This window comes from Brachyhypopomus gauderio, chromosome 11, assembly GCF_052324685.1.
Source record: "Brachyhypopomus gauderio isolate BG-103 chromosome 11, BGAUD_0.2, whole genome shotgun sequence".
Lineage (NCBI taxonomy): Eukaryota > Metazoa > Chordata > Actinopteri > Gymnotiformes > Hypopomidae > Brachyhypopomus > Brachyhypopomus gauderio.
Window position 1 is genome coordinate 14,925,132 of NC_135221.1, and position 16,456 is coordinate 14,941,587.

The 16,456-nt window shown below is 45.4% G+C and overlaps 1 protein-coding gene across 1 annotated transcript in view; it reads left to right on the forward strand.

Annotated features, from left to right (window-relative positions):
* The first annotated feature begins 14,024 nt into the window (after window positions 1–14,024).
* The window catches only part of smpd3 (sphingomyelin phosphodiesterase 3), a 43,097-nt gene continuing 40,665 nt past the window's right edge, over window positions 14,025–16,456 (forward strand). Inside the window, 1 exon segment of the mRNA XM_077022257.1 lies at window positions 14,025–14,197. The gene's annotated coding sequence lies outside the window, so the exon portion shown is untranslated.

The following is a 16,456-nucleotide window of genomic DNA, read 5'->3' on the forward strand; positions in this document are numbered from 1 at the left end:
AAGTACTGAGTCACACACTTTACAGAGTAGACTCAGCAAGGCGTTTGCCAGTTTTTGAAAATAAATGTAAAATTGTCTCTACAGAACACAAACCTCAGGGCAGGTGGAACCTGTAAACTGTCATGGAAGAACAGTTAACTAAATAACTCACAATAAAGGGGTAAAAAGACTGAAGCCCTTCCTGTTATACTTATATAACAGTATATGGGCAACCAGCAACAAAACTGTAGGCCTGAGTCCCTATGACATCATTACTGGGAGACCAGTGTTGGTCCCAGAGGTGACTGGTCTCCAATAAGGAGATTCTCACTCGATGTCAGACTCACTCCTTAATTTCTGTCAGGTTCTAACTCAAGCAGTAGTTGCTCCCAAGCAGCTCGAAGTCGGATCCATGATGCCTAGTTGAGGTTGGACATACAATCATTTCAGGTTGGTGGATTGTGGTGAGAAAACACAACAAAATTTGATAGCTTGGTGAGATTGTTATTATCAGGCTGTTATAAACTACGGGTTCTCCTGGTAAATGTGAAGAACATAAAACATGGACACGTTTCTCACTGTAAAGCTCCCCAGGACTGAGCCTTAGGGACAGTCGCCAGAAGGTAGAGGAAACTCAGAGGGATTTCAACACATTGTGCAGAGCAACACCAGCGCTCTCTGATCAGAAAAAATAAATGAATAGATAAATGTGTGATGAACAAATCACTGCACACATTTCTCTGTCCCTGCTACGGATAAAAAGATATGAGATAGTCTGAGAGACCAGACTACAAGATCAACAAGCTGAACTCCTGATAACTACCAAGGATGAGATGAATCACACCAAAGCTCTGGACCTTCACCATATGTATATGTGCTGTACTGATTTAAGATACTTTGTAGGACTGCACATGCATTCCACATGAAAAACATACATAGCACAGTTTTGAAGCCAGTCAACATTTCTCCATCAACTGTATAAATAACAATCAATCTTTAACTGCTGGTGTAGTGTACATTGCACTCGATACTAACTCTGGCTGTGTGGTACTATGGCATGGCTTGAATCACCCTTTAGATTTAATGGAAGATGCAACCTTGTATATTTATTTCCTTCTATGAGGCATACACAGTGTAAGCACTGATATCAAACTTACACTTGCAAACAGTGACAAAGGCATGCACACTTGAATGAATTACTACCTTATCATAGCACACATGACCCCTGTATTTCAAGCTTTACCTAACAACAGGCATTATCGTCCTGAATACTAGGAGTTTTGCAAATACTAGATCAGGAACATCCATTGTAGGAAAAGGTACAACGATTAATGATACAGAACTTGCTGTCAGCAACATCACGGTCACTCTGTCATCACACAAAATGCAAAAGCCAATAGCTTTAGAGTACATACTGTCCAGCCGAGGAAGGTGTTCAGTAATAGGCCCTGAGTGCTGCTCTAATGTTGTTGACCCTAACGACGACCTTAAGGACATTATTCAGGAAACGTCTTCTCTTCGTTACAAGGCTGACTCACTGGAGCAGGCTCCGTGGGACTTATGGGCTCCTCTTGGCACAGTGCTGTTGAACTACGAATGTTTGCTACGAATGTTTGATGGTTTGAACACAAGGATTTCTGTCAGCACTCTGCTGGGGTAGGCTGACTTAGTGTGTTTTGTGATTCTCCATTAGGCAGAAGGAAAGGGGGAATACTTCCTTAATTATGATTGTTTCTGATTGTGTTTTATTTTATAAAACTCTAATTCTTCTGAATGTCTCAGCCTCTGGTTTCTTTACATTGTGCCTCTGTATATCCCCTTCTGTCTTCCCCCTGTATCTTTCCCTCTATAAAGAGGCTTCTCTATTTGTCCTGTCTCTCTTCTAGCACCCCTTTTCTGGCAAAAAAACTGATCCAAACTTTTTTCATTCCAGTAAATAAACACTGAGAATCTGAGCGTTAACACATTGTCCTGACTCTCCAATGGGGATTAACAGTGTCCTGCCTCTCCAGTGAAGATTAACACAGTGTCCTGACTCTCCAATGAAGATTAACACAGTGTCCTGACTCTCCAATGGGAGTAAAGGAGTAATCAGTAATCAGTAATCAGATTACTTGTCTGAGTGTGTTTCTGTTTGAGTGTACTTGTCTGAGTGTGTTTCTGTTTGAGTGTACTTGTCTGAGTGTGTTTCTGTTTGTGCATGCTTGTCTGAGTGTGTTGCTGTTTGTGTGTACTTGTCTGAGTGTGTTTCTGTTTGTGTGTGTGCTTGTCTGAGTGTGTTTCTGTTTGTGTGTACTTGTCTGAGTGTGTTTCTGTTTTTGTGTGCACATATACACACACATATACACACACAATCAACAAGGTGTAATTGTACATTATCAGATAAATATACCAAATATATTAACATTTTCAACCATAAAGCTTCTGCTTTAGGAATTTAGCAAATTGCTCATTGTTTTTTTTATTTCAGTCATCACATGGAGGTCAGTGCAAATCATTACCCTCACGAGGTTTACTTCAATTTACTCCATCTCTCCCATCATAAGGGTCTTCACAACTTCAAACCAACAGTAGGGGGCAGCACATAACTGGCTGCAGCAAGGCCAGAGACATCCTCAGTGACGTAGTGGTAAACCCCTCCTGCCAGTGGACAGTTCTTACCTCTACAGCGCCGGTAGCACTTCCTAGTGGCAAAGAGAGACAACTGCAACACCTTCTCTCCATCTGACCTAAAGAGAGACATAAACAGAGCGAGAGACAGAGTCAAATGGAGACGTAGTCAAAGACAAAGAGCAAGAGAGAGATACATAGACAGAGGGACAGAGATAAAGAGACCAACCGAAACAGAAATATTAGCTAATCAGCTAACAGAAACATAGCTAATAAACACAACTGTTGCTCCTTAAAAAAACCCTTTTTCATTCAATATGCAAACAGGCAGGATGCAGAGACAGAGACAGGAAGACAGAACCTCCTCCTTCCGAGCAGCGGCTGGTGCTGCTCTGCACCTCTAAGGTTCTGTGTGTTGGTCTTCATCCTGTGTGAGAGGACATTTCAATTCCTCATCCTCAGCACAACCCAGAATCCACAGTGTGCAGCAGGGTGGGCCAGGCGTCCTCGCGTTGTTTTCTTATTACTCATATTTGACTTCATTTACAATCTCTCTATCAATATTAGAGTATAATACTAGCTGCTTAAGTGCCTCATTATGCTTTTCTATTGGAAAATCTATAAAACGACATATCCACCAATCCTTCAAATGCAGAACCGGGGGGATATTAAAGCTACTTAATTCTTAATATGTTTGTCAATGCAGTCAGAACACGAGATCATTCAGGAAGAAGCTGGCCATGAGCCAGATGAAAGGTAAAAGCATGCTGAAACATACACGCCGCTCACGCACTTAAGTGTACCTTCACGTTGTCATCCCTCTCATTTAAGTGTATGCTTACCATGAAACCTTTATAGTAACAGGCAAGTTAGCAAAAAAAAAAACCCCAAAAAACTGGACTCCATGTGGAAGGTTGGAGTGTGTGTGTGACTGCCATTTGGAACTAACTCGCACAACCACGGATGAAAGGAATAGGGTGTGTGTGTGTGTAAGAGAGAGAGGGGGAGGGTTAAGACAGGAAGAGAGAGAGAAACATGGCAGTGGACACACTTGACAGACAGAGAGAGAGAGTGAGAGAGAGAGAGAAAGAGAGAGAGAGAGGAAGCAGTGGTCTCTCATTGCCGTCTATAATAGCATATTAGAGGCGCAGAGTACAGGGCAGGGCTTGTGGAGCTACTGCCCTTATTACTGGAAATAGAGGCAGGGTGGAGACACATAATGACACGCAACGTTTCAGCCCGACGGTATAAATAAAAGCTCTTTTTAGGGACACTGGAAGAAATTCCTTCCCAAGGCCGTGTGGTGGTGGTGGGGTGGGGGTGGCTGTATGTACACACACTGGATGAGGCTTCCTTTAAACGGAGCAAAGCTAAGCAAACACTTTGAAATTCAGTCTGCATAACTGACATGGTTTTAAATGGGAAAGTTACGGCATTAGACGGATGTCCTTGTCCAGAGTGAATTACAGGAGTGTTTTGTAGTCTATCAAACACAAAGCCTTATGCTGGCTTAACAGGTCAGTTTCAGGGTGTGTTAAGAAGGCAAATTGTGTCCATTCAGCTCCACCCTTTCTCTTCACACTGAGACTGGCCATTTCTTAACACAATTAAGCATTTAACACACACCACCCCCAAGTCCCAGATGCCCTCCCTGCATACTATACAAGATTCTGAACTGATGCGTTAAGAGGGCAGACATAAGATAATGGTTGTGTGTCTGCTGGGTATCCGGGGCCCCACCCAGCACATCCAGTATCAGGTCATCTGTTACCTGCTAACAGGCACTACATTAGGTCATTCCCAACAGCTCTCATTTATCCATCCGTCCATCCATCCATCCATCCATCCATCCATCCATCCATGTAGAATTGCACTCATCCAGTTTCAATGGTGCTATTAGCTGAAAAAAAAATTAAATAAAGAATTCCTAACACAGTAGGTCCTTTGTGAAGAGTTTGGCAAACATGAGCCCCTGGCGTCTGGCAGCCTAGACAGGAGGAAACCCATGGACAGCTGGGACCCCTTGGGGGGTTATAGAAATACAGGATTCTAGCTTTGCACACCAGCCAATCAGCACTCAGGAATCTGGTTCAGGTATGTTAAGAGGTGTAGCAGAAATAAACTCCGGTCTGGTTCAGGAACGTTGTGGATCGGGTTGGGCAAAGCAGGGACCTGTTGCTTGTGTGTTCCCATCGCCACATCCCAAAGCCCCACTGCCTGGCCATCTACAGCTTTCCCGCACACCTGACTCAGCTGATGTAGGTCTCGCACACCTGACTTCAACTGATGTAGGTCCCGCACACCTGACTCAGCTGATGTAGGTTCTGCACACCTGACTCAGCTAATGTAGGTCCCGCACACCTGACTCAGCTGATGTAGGTTCTGCACACCTGACTCAGCTGATGTAGGTTCCGCACACCTGACTCAGCTGATGTAGGTCCCGCACACCTGACTTCAACTGATGTAGGTCCCGCACACCTGACTCAGCTGATGTAGGTTCTGCACACCTGACTCAGCTGATGTAGGTCCCGCACACCTGACTCAGCTGATGTAGGTTCCGCACACCTGACTCAGCTGATGTAGGTCCCGCACACCTGACTTCAACTGATGTAGGTCCCGCACACCTGACTCAACTGATGTAGGTCCCGCACACCTGACGCAGCTGATTTAGGTCCCACTCACCTGACTCAGCTGATGTAGGTTCCGCACACCTGACTCAGCTGATGTAGGTCCCGCACACCTGACTTCAACTGATGTAGGTCCCGCACACCTGACTCAACTGATGTAGGTTCCACACACCTGACTCAGCTGATGTAGGTCCCACACACCTGACTCAGCTAATGTAGGTCCCGCACACCTGACTCAGCTGATGTAGGTCCGACACACCTGACTCAGCTGATGTAGGTCCCACTCACCTGTCTCAGCTGATGTAGGTCTGACACACCTGACTCAGCTGATGTAGGTCCCGCACACCTGACTCAGCTGATGTAGGTTCCGCACACCTGACTCAGCTGATGTAGGTCCCGCACACCTGACTTCAACTGATGTAGGTCCCGCACACCTGACTCAACTGATGTAGGTCCCGCACACCTGACGCAGCTGATTTAGGTCCCACTCACCTGACTCAGCTGATGTAGGTCTGACACACCTGACTCAGCTAATGTAGGTCCCACACACCTGACTCAGCTGATGTAGGTCCCACACACCTGACTCAGCTGATGTAGGTCCCGCACACCTGACTCAACTGATGTAGGTCCGACACTCCTGACTCAGCTGATGTAGGTCCCACACACCTGACTCAGCTAATGTAGGTCTGACACACCTGACTCAGCTAATGTAGGTCCCACTCACCTGACTCAGCTGATGTAGGTCCGACACACCTGACTCAGCTGATGTAGGTCCCACTCACCTGACTCAGCTAATGTAGGTCCCACTCACCTGACTCAGCTGATGTAGGTCCCACACACCTGACTCAGCTGATGTAGGTCCGACACACCTGACTCAGCTAATGTAGGTCCCGCACATCTGACTCAACTGATGTAGGTCCCACACACCTGACTCAGCTGATGTAGGTTCCACACACCTGACTCAGCTGATGTAGGTCCCACACACCTGACTCAGCTAATGTAGGTCTGACACACCTGACTCAGCTAATGTAGGTCCCGCACACCTGACTCAACTGATGTAGGTCCCACACACCTGACTCAGCTGATGTAGGTTCCACACACCTGACTCAGCTGATGTAGGTCCGACACACCTGACTCAGCTAATGTAGATTCCACACACCTGACTCAGCTAATGTAGGTCCCACACACCTGACTCAGCTAATGTAGGTCCGACACACCTGACTCAGCTAATGTAGGTCCCACACACCTGACTCAGCTAATGTAGGTCCCGCACACCTGACTCAGCTGATGTAGGTCCCACACACCTGACTCAACTGATGTAGGTCCCGCACACCTGACTCAGCTAATGTAGGTCCCGCACACCTGACTCAGCTAATGTAGGTTCCACACACCTGACTCAGCTGATGTAGGTCCGACACACCTGACTCAGCTGATGTAGGTCCGACACACCTGACTCAGCTAATGTAGGTCCCACACACCTGACTCAACTGATGTAGGTCCGACACACCTGACTCAGCTAATGTAGGTCCCACACACCTGACTCAGCTGATGTAGGTTCCGCACACCTGACTCAGCTGATGTAGGTCCGACACACCTGACTCAGCTAATGTAGGTCCCGCACACCTGACTCAGCTGATGTAGGTCCGACACACCTGACTCAGCTAATGTAGGTCCCGCACACCTGACTCAGCTGATGTAGGTCCGACACACCTGACTTCAACTGATGTAGGTCTGACACACCTGACTCAGCTGATGTAGGTTCCGCACACCTGACTCAGCTAATGTAGGTCCCGCACACCTGACTCAACTGATGTAGGTCTGACACACCTGACTTCAACTGATGTAGGTCCCACACACCTGACTCAGCTAATGTAGGTCCGACACACCTGACTCAGCTGATGTAGGTCCCACACACCTGACTCAGCTGATGTAGGTCCCACACACATGACCAATGATGGGCTTGTTCATGATCTGATGAGTCAGAGCCAATCGCCTGCTGTTGCTCACTCACAGGGTTTTAATCTCATAGGTGGTGGCAGCCAGGAGGAGAGACTCCACACCCACTGCAGAGGGAAGGATCTCGCCCTGCTCACCAGCTCACACACACACACACACACACACACACACACACACACACACACACACACACACACACACACACACACACACACACACACTCATGACATATATAGAGAAGATACATTAACAGAGATACTCTCATAGAAGGTTCTTTCCCAGTAAAGTTATGTGCTCACATCTACCAGCAAATCACATTATCTACTATCTATCTACTATAAACAATGAATTGTATAGCTCGAATTAGAAGACGAAATATGTAAAGATGGCCTATTGTAATTATTGATGTATAGTGTCATGGAAATTTGAACCTTAATGGTGAGCAAGAACAGTCAATAGCAGTCGGGTATGGTATCAAAGTAAAATAGAAAGTTTATTAAAGACAAGAGATAGAAAAATAGAAAGATGGATCAATCCAGACATCCCTGTTACACACATTCAAGAGCGTCTGCAAGAGAGAGCTGCCCCCCCCCCCACAGACCATAGTTTTATACTATTCTGCTACATGATTACATCATACTTCCGTGACATGAGTTAAGCATGTGGCTCACATGAGGTGAGGTGAGGGGGTGAGGTATCACATGAGGTGAGGTGATGGGGTGAGGTATCACATGAGGTGAGGTGAGGGGGTGAGGTATCACATGAGGTGAGGTGAGGGGGTGAGGTATTACATGAGGTGAGGTGATGGGGTGAGGTATCACATGAGGTGAGGTGATGGGGTGAGGTATCACATGAGGTGAGGGGTGAGGTATCACATGAGGTGAGGTGATGGGGTGAGGTATCACATGAGGTGAGGTGATGGAGTGAGGTATCACATGAGGTGAGGTATCACTCCATCACCCCTCCCCTGCCAGGGTCCTCGGGCCAAGGCCTCCTAGTTCCTCCGGTTCGCCAGACGCCAGATATACTACTCTGTGCCACATTCGCCAAGGATGACATAGGTCTGCACCCTGCCACCCCCCCTAATCTCATTATGTTTAATAGAGTGGCAAGAGATTCAGCCTTATACTGACTCATCATCACTAATTCACCTTCATTAATATCCAATCAAAGCCTGGTGTGAGCACACTGCCCTCAGACTAAGAAGCAGCTGTCAATGACATACGTTCATGGATGCACACTCGCAAACAAACAAACAACACACACACACACACACACACACACACACACACACACACACACACACACACACACACACACACACACACACACACACACACACACACACAGTTCCACTCTTTGATCTCTGTTCAATTATATTACATATTACTCACCCAAAACCCACAACTATCAGCAGTTTTGTTCAATATAAAACATGGCAGCTAAATACCCTAGTGAGAAGGTAATAAGGCCACCACACGTTCTGTCCATGCAGCACCAAGCTTCATCTTCCGTTTAACACACACCACACACAACCCCACCCGGCACCGCCCAAACGTCTTGCCTGCGTGCGTATTAAAGCCTGGACAGAGTCGTTCCCTCACTGCCACTCTCGGGAGGCGAGCGGGCTGGATCGAAGGCGTGTGTGAGTGCACAGAGCCCTGCGCTCTCACTGGAGCCGGTGAAGTCGCTGGGCCTACCTCACGTCTCCAGCATGAGCTCACCTTTATATTTATCCAGAGACCTAATAAACAGGCCTCGTTTACTCTGGACACTAAAGGCCTATCATTTATTCATAAAGCAGCTGGTAACACTCATCATCTCAATCTGACAAAACACAGCACCGTCAGGAAAAGGGCCATAACTCTCCTTACAGACTTATAAGGATATGGCTCTGATTTCAGAGCTAAAGTGCACATCCCTCTCATTCATTTATTTTGTGGTAGTGGTTGATGGTCTTTTCAAAACTATATTTCCAACAGTATGTCTGACCATCTTAAGGGACTAGTCTGATCAAAAGCAGTAATACAGACTGAAGGCTTGTCCACTAGGGACTGTTATATGTCAGTTTTCAGTCACACCGAGGTTTGTGGCTTCAACCCAGTGGGTCTAATACACTGGATAGAGAAATGCAGATTTACACTAATGATCTGGTACTTTACTTTACTGTACTTTACTCCTATCTACATTAAGTGGCCTTCTGTAAGCGCACACTTACACAGTGAAGGCCATCTGTCTTCCCATTGAGTATCAGCCGATTGCTGATGACGTAATCCTGTAGTCAGAAACTGTCCGCTGGGACTAGAGCCTTTAGGACGTCTAAAAGTGACAGTGCATGGCAACAGTCAAGCGACCGAAAAAGTCAGCATTAACCTCTTTAATTGAAATACCAGCTGGGTCCTGTAGGGGGAGCCCTCCCATTCACACTGCATGATGGGTGGTGGTACTGAAAGTCTCTGATCCTCAGACTTGCTGTAGACCTTTGACAGTTGGAAGCCTGAGTCTCTGCTGTCCTGCGCGGCCCTGGGACAGGTGCTCATGTGCTCCTCCAAGGTGTCAGGGAGATCTTTGCTCCAAAACTCTTCCAGAACATCTGCATGCATCATCCACAGCAAGAACCAAACTGGTCTCTATAAAAACATTGGATCACATGGAAGCTCAATAAACGATCTGATTGTCAGTGTCCAGTAATGTGTGCAGTTGTCCACTGATATTCTTGATCCATTTCTCTGTGGACACAAGAACAAAATGGCCTGGGAAGCGTCACGGTCACCGTGCTTCATGTATTCTAAATAGACCAGAAGCCTTGGGCTCCTCCAGTCTGGTCTCAGACAAGGAGGTGACAAGAATGAAGTGACCACTGTCCTTTTGTTCATTCCACGCATCCCTTCCATGCAACTATATTTAAAGTCCTCTGTAACCTTCAGCTGAGTCACACTGCCACAGAGAGTCTCCCTGGCATGTGTGTATTAAAGCACCTTGACTCCAGTTCACCTGAAGTGGCTTTTTCCTTTCTTTCTTTCAACCTACAGAACTCTCCAGTTTCTGCTCAGTACCACTGACACCAGGATAAAGCAGTGCGTGCACTGCGACTGGTCAGATGCAATGTAGCAGTAAGAGCCAAGGAAAGGTACTGTTACTGTCATCATGATTACATTAAAAATGCCCAACAACGCCACAACAGAACACAAAGAACATACTGAACTTAGAATCCCATGACACAACAGATAACGGCTGAAGATGCTGAAGTTGATATATCAGCACAGCAGAATGAGTCTGCTCCTAATATGGAATTGCATATGTCTTTCAGGACTTTAAGCCTGCGAGTTGCAGGCATGAGGGGTCTGCCTGTCACAGTCTCTGCAGGTAGCGGTGTGGTAATGTTTGGTAGGTGGGTGGGAGCACACCTGTGTGATCTCGCAGCAGAATAATGGTGTGCACTCTCGGGCTAAGCACTGTGTCATGGATGTCTTGAACATCAACGTCAGGCAGAGATGTGTTCAACAGAGCCACGACTGCTTGCAAAATGTCCCCGTTTAACACCTACAAGTCTGTAGGCATTCACATAGACACACAGATACACATCAACCTCCCCTGAAACACGCTATAGCCTACAAGTATTTGGGTTCTCACCCAAAGGCATAATATGTAATACTGTGTCCAATACCATCAAAAAATGACATAAAAAACAAAAGCCAGTGAAGCTGAATGAAACAGCAGCATAAATTCTGTGTCTCCATGACAATAGGAAAAGACCTATTTTCATATTACAGGGACATCTGCTTCAAGAAAGTAAGCTTTCATTTCAAACCTAACAGAGCCTAAATCTAGGAGGACAAGACCTAAGGTAGGCACTACGTAGTTACAGTAACATGTAGCAAAGCAATATTTGACTGTATGTGTGCGTGTGTGTGAGTGTGTTATGCACTCTCTGTGCCTGTGTGTGTTGGAGGCCGTGTAGATGGTGTAGTCTGCTCCCACTGTGGGGTGGAAGAGATCACCCTCTCTGTTTCTACAGCACTGGTTGCCAGCCACAGAAAAATTCAATCAATCAACAGGGATAGTTTCAAGAGCAATGGGAGCTGCACATGGCACTGAAATATGACCTATATTCATAATCACGCCGGCTGAGTGTGTGTGTGTGTGTGTGGGCATGTGTGTGTTAAGGGGTCAGCAGCAGAAATGGTAAGGTGAAGAAAGATTGGAAAACAGCATCAGGTACTGATACATAGGTAGACAAATGATGTTTATTTTTAAATCATGATTTACCGTTGCAGTAAAGGCAATTGAGCTATAGAAGCAGATAAGAGCAGACAGAGCAGAACATGAGTCAGACAAGATGAAAAAATAGACTGGGTTGGATAACTTGCCAAATAGTCCAAGTGTGAGTGTGTGAGTGTGTGTGTGTGAGTGTGTGTGTGAGAGTGTGTGTGTGTTCATTGAAATGTCACTATAATACTGTCTTAATCTATCACACTGTGCACTGTGTTACACGTATATCCGCCATTTCTTTTCAAAGAAGACGGGGAGAAATCTGCCTTTAGCTTGAAAATAAACTCACTGCAAGGCTTGCCACTTTTTGCACACAATCCCCATTACTAAAAGCTCTGTTTGACCATGTTTAAAAACACTGAAACACTCACCCAGAGATCATTTCAAATGCACACCGACATATGGCATGTGCACTTTTTCTACGTTACGGAAAGCTTTAGCATTCTGGGTTAGAATACTTAACTGTAATGAGTGGGACCAAACAACAATATCCAACTAAAATAGCAGTGGGACTACCTCCCACACAAGTACTGTACACACACACACACACACACACACACACACACACACACACACACACACAGGGTAGTGGGAATATCTAGGGAGATGAGTAAAGAGAAACAAGATTTGCATTTACAGAAAGAAAATATAGTGCTTGAAAAGAGATGGAAGTCTATTTGTGTAGTGGGTTTGAGAGGGATGTGTGTGTGAGAGAGATGCATGTATGTTTATGTGTGTGTGTTTGTGTGGAGTGGGTATGGGACAGAAATGTGTGTGTGTGTAGTGGGTTTGACAGAGTTGTGTGTGAGAGAGATATATGTATGTTTGTGTGTGTGTCTGTGTGGAGTGGGTATGGGAGAGAGATGTTTGTGTGTGTCTGTGTGGAGTTGGTATGGGACAGAGGTGTGTGTGTGTGTGTGTGTGTATGTGTGTGTGGAGTGCCAATGTGGCAGAGATGTACAGGATGTGTGTGTGTGCGTTGTGTAGTGGCTTTGATAGATGTGTGTGAGAGATGTATGCATGTTTATGTGTGCGTGTGTGTGTGTGCGCCCACGTGTGTGTGTGTATGTGTGTGTGTGTGTGGTGTGGGTATGGGAGAGAGATGTACAGTATGTGTGTGCGAGAGAGATGTATGTATGTTTATGTGTGTATGTGGAGTTGGTATGGGACAGAGATGTGTGTGTATGAGAGATGTATGTATGTTTGTGTGTGTGTGTGTGTGTCTGTCTGTGTGGAGTGAATATGGGAGAGAGATGTATAGTATGTGTGTGCACGTGCGTGTATGGGGGAGGGGGGAGAGACATAAAAACATAATTGTGACTCTCACTGCTTCTCTCAGTGGAAAAACCTTGTTTTAGTGTGATTTGCACCGTCCGAACATACGGTCGTAGTTCAGGTCACATTTAACTTATCGCTTAACCAAAGAGGTTGTGTGAGAGACACACAGAACAATCACAGACACAGAACAATCTCAACAAAGCTGATTGTGATTCTGAGAAATTTATATGGGGACCAATGGGCCAGTTTTCTGTGCCTAGTGCCAAACAAATGCTCATAACTCTAAAACGAATTGAGATATTTCGGGACTGCAAGAAAGGACATGTTTCTCTGCCATTTCAAATATAAATGGCACTTCTAGGTGAAGGTGTAAGGATTTTACAGCAGTTTATCCAGGAGATTTTTGATCATTTTTCACACAGCACACAGGCAGATATAATTTGAAGAAGTTTTGTAGAAACATATATTCGTGGCTTCTTTAGCCAAAGATGTCCTGGTACGTTTGAATGAGTCGAAATGTCAGATTTAATTTAAAAACAAAATTCGAAGTAATCTAATTTACGACAACTTATATTCGACCTCAGGGAGAAGTTCGGGTGCGTCGTTTGTGGAAGTGAACCGTAACCGGGTGGGCGCTCTTGACTGCCCTCTACGCTACTCACACTTGGGCTAAACGACACATCGGGAAGTCGGACCACACAACCATCCCTCGCCAGAGTTTGCAGCAAAACACAGCTCGCTCGTTCGTTTAGCTTGGTAACTCGTCACTACAATTATGTGAATTAAATAATTAGCTAAATATATATTTGGTTGCTTAAAAAGGCATTTCTATCACTTTAGACTGCACTTTTGACTTCAGTTAGCCTCGCTAGCTAGCAACCTAGATAACTATTTGACAACACTCAGCAAGTCAGGCTTGCGTGGAGGACTTGACTTCGAAGGTAACCATGGAAACAGGACAGCAGATGCGACTCACTGGCAGCGCCTTGTGGGAATTTGAGTTTCTGGTTTTCAATCAATCGTTATGATTAAATCAAACAGTCATGCAAAAAAGAGGCTATTAAGTTTAGAATTTTTTAATTTATACTTCATTAACATATCCCATATTCCCCATATTCTATCCACAAAGTGAAAAATAGGAGAAGCCTAAATGACAGTCTTGTTAGAGGTTGTAAAATGTGTTGGCTAGTGTGTTGGGTGGGGTTTTAGACCTGAGCAGGCGGTTGGTGGATCGGAGACGATCATTATCTTAAAGGCGTGGCGTTTGGGTTGTGGGCAATGACGTCAATGGAGCTGTTCGAAGTGTGGTGGTGCTGGAGCGAAACCCACGTCGTCGTCCGCAGATGCAGCGCGGTTTAAAAGAGGTCCCCGGTGTGACTGAAAGGGCGTAAAAAACGGTTCGGTTATCAGGAACACTCCAAGGAAATGGTGCTGATGCAGAGATTCGCCTGTTAAACTACCCGGGGTCCTGATCTGTAAGTACGAATCTTACCAAACCAGTTAAAAGAGAAAGTTGGGACGATAGGACGAAGCGAAAAAGGGGGTTTCTGGATTTCTCCATAACCAATTATCATGCACACTACTACGTACAGTAACCGGGGCTTGAGTATCCTTACTACGGCAGGGTACAGCCTGCAAATTAAAGAGATTTGCACGCGGTGGTATTTGTATTGATTATTGTTTAACTGGGTAGACCTGCTTCCATCCCTATCGACCTGTTTGTTTGGCTACATGCGAGACGAATCGTTTGAATGGTATTTGCATGCCCGCGTGAAACAGCGACGCATTGAATTGTCAAAGCAGGTGTGTGCTTGTTTGTGGGAGCGGTATTTGCGAGTCGAATAAACAAATACCATAGTGTTTTTAATAGGAGATGTATTAAATGCTAAAAGAATGTACACACAGAACAGGGGGGTGTAAACCCCCCCTGAACCCGTCGCGTACAGAGCAGCTTACACGCTCGTGACAGGCTACTTGTACAGTAGCGTACATGAGGTTTTGTGCAGCCTTCAAGGTTGTTCCCTAATCTTTCGTGCAAAGTGTTGCTTTGTTCTGGGCAAATACGAGACGATAACACCGCGTGAACACGAATTGCCAGATGGAAATGAAAAGACGTGGTTGCTTTTTCAGAAGTGGTTCTGGATGAAGAATTTGCTTGGGCACGGACTCCGCTTCTATGTTTTGCACTTTTAAATAAAACAAATGCATATTAAATCAGTGTAGCATTTCTTAAATGTTCCCACAGTTGTTTCACGAGGAAGCTTAAACATGCATATCAGTATAACGTCGGCCTCGAGTCCACGTCTTATTTTACTGTGCCGATCAAGGTGTGGCTCTTTCGTCAGCATCTTTCTTCTTTCATTTGCCTGAGGTTGAAAAAAGTCTGCAACACGCCCTAACGCTTAAATAGTAAATTACAAAATGTAAAAAGTAAATAACAATATTTAAAAAAACAGGCTACTAACTATCTTTTGTATGTGATTGCATAAAATGACTCTTTCCTGTTTTCTGATTAACTGAAAAGCATCCCTGATCAGACTGAAAACTTCAGGCACTGATGATCGTGTTAGAGTCTCTGGAGCTTTAATATATTTTCTTAGCGGCGCGACATCCGAGTTTAATTTTTGGAAGTGCCGCTCAGTTGTAGGCCAGGTGGACGAGAGGGCTCCAAAGTAGGTGACACAAGAAACCACAGCATCCAGTTTCCTGTGCTGTGTAAACAATGTGAATTAGTAGATGAACCGACTCGTCGGACGGTTCTGTTACCGTATGGCTTGCTTAATGTCTAATAATACGTTAATTATTTTGTACTGTGTTGTGTCATTGGCTAAAATCTATACTTTTAACGGGATTGATCAAGTACATTAAGTTGGGCAAGCGTCCAAGTAACAAGTCACGACTAGAGCTAAGATGGGGAAACGGTTGCTGTGTGGAAATGAGTACCAAGGGAAGAACTAATCCGATCCATTGGGCAATTTGCGCAGCGAGTAGCCGCACTTCCTAATCAAGGCCGTTGTTTACCAGAGCAAGAAACACCGCCGCTCCCTTTAAACGCTCCTGTGTGAGCTTCGAATGGTTAACCATCTCTCTCTCTCTCTCTCTCTCTCTCTCTCTCTCTCTCTCTCTCTCTGTAATTTTATCTAGCACTATGCGTGGCATTGCGTGTGGGCGCGCGCTTGACTCTGCTGGTCTGGTCAGCGCATCATTCATGCATGATGTGAAGGTGGTCTTTCCATTTCCATTCCCCGCTCGCAAATATTTATGTCTAACACATTTAAATTCGCGTGCAAATAATATCGTCCCTTACGTAACTTACGTAATAATATCGTCTTCTGAAATGCTGAACGAAGAAATGTAGTTCCACGTAGTTGTCACGTAATTACAGCACTCACTCTCACACACACACACACACGCACACGCACACGCACACGCACACACACACACACACACACACACACACACACACTTATACAAACATACATGCACACACCCTCAAAACACACAAACGCAAATGCATCCAGTCCCAGTGAGCAACTGCTGACTGTGTAGCAGATTAGTAAGACTATCGGAAGAGTAGGAATACACAGGAGTTCACTGACGGTAAAGCATCCGATGGGATGAGAGTGTTTTTGGTTCACAGATTCAGAGTTGGCCTGTGGGTCCTCATTCTGGTCCTGTTAAGTAGGGGCACTGAGGAGAGGACACTCAGACTGACAGTCGTCCTCTGTCTCCGC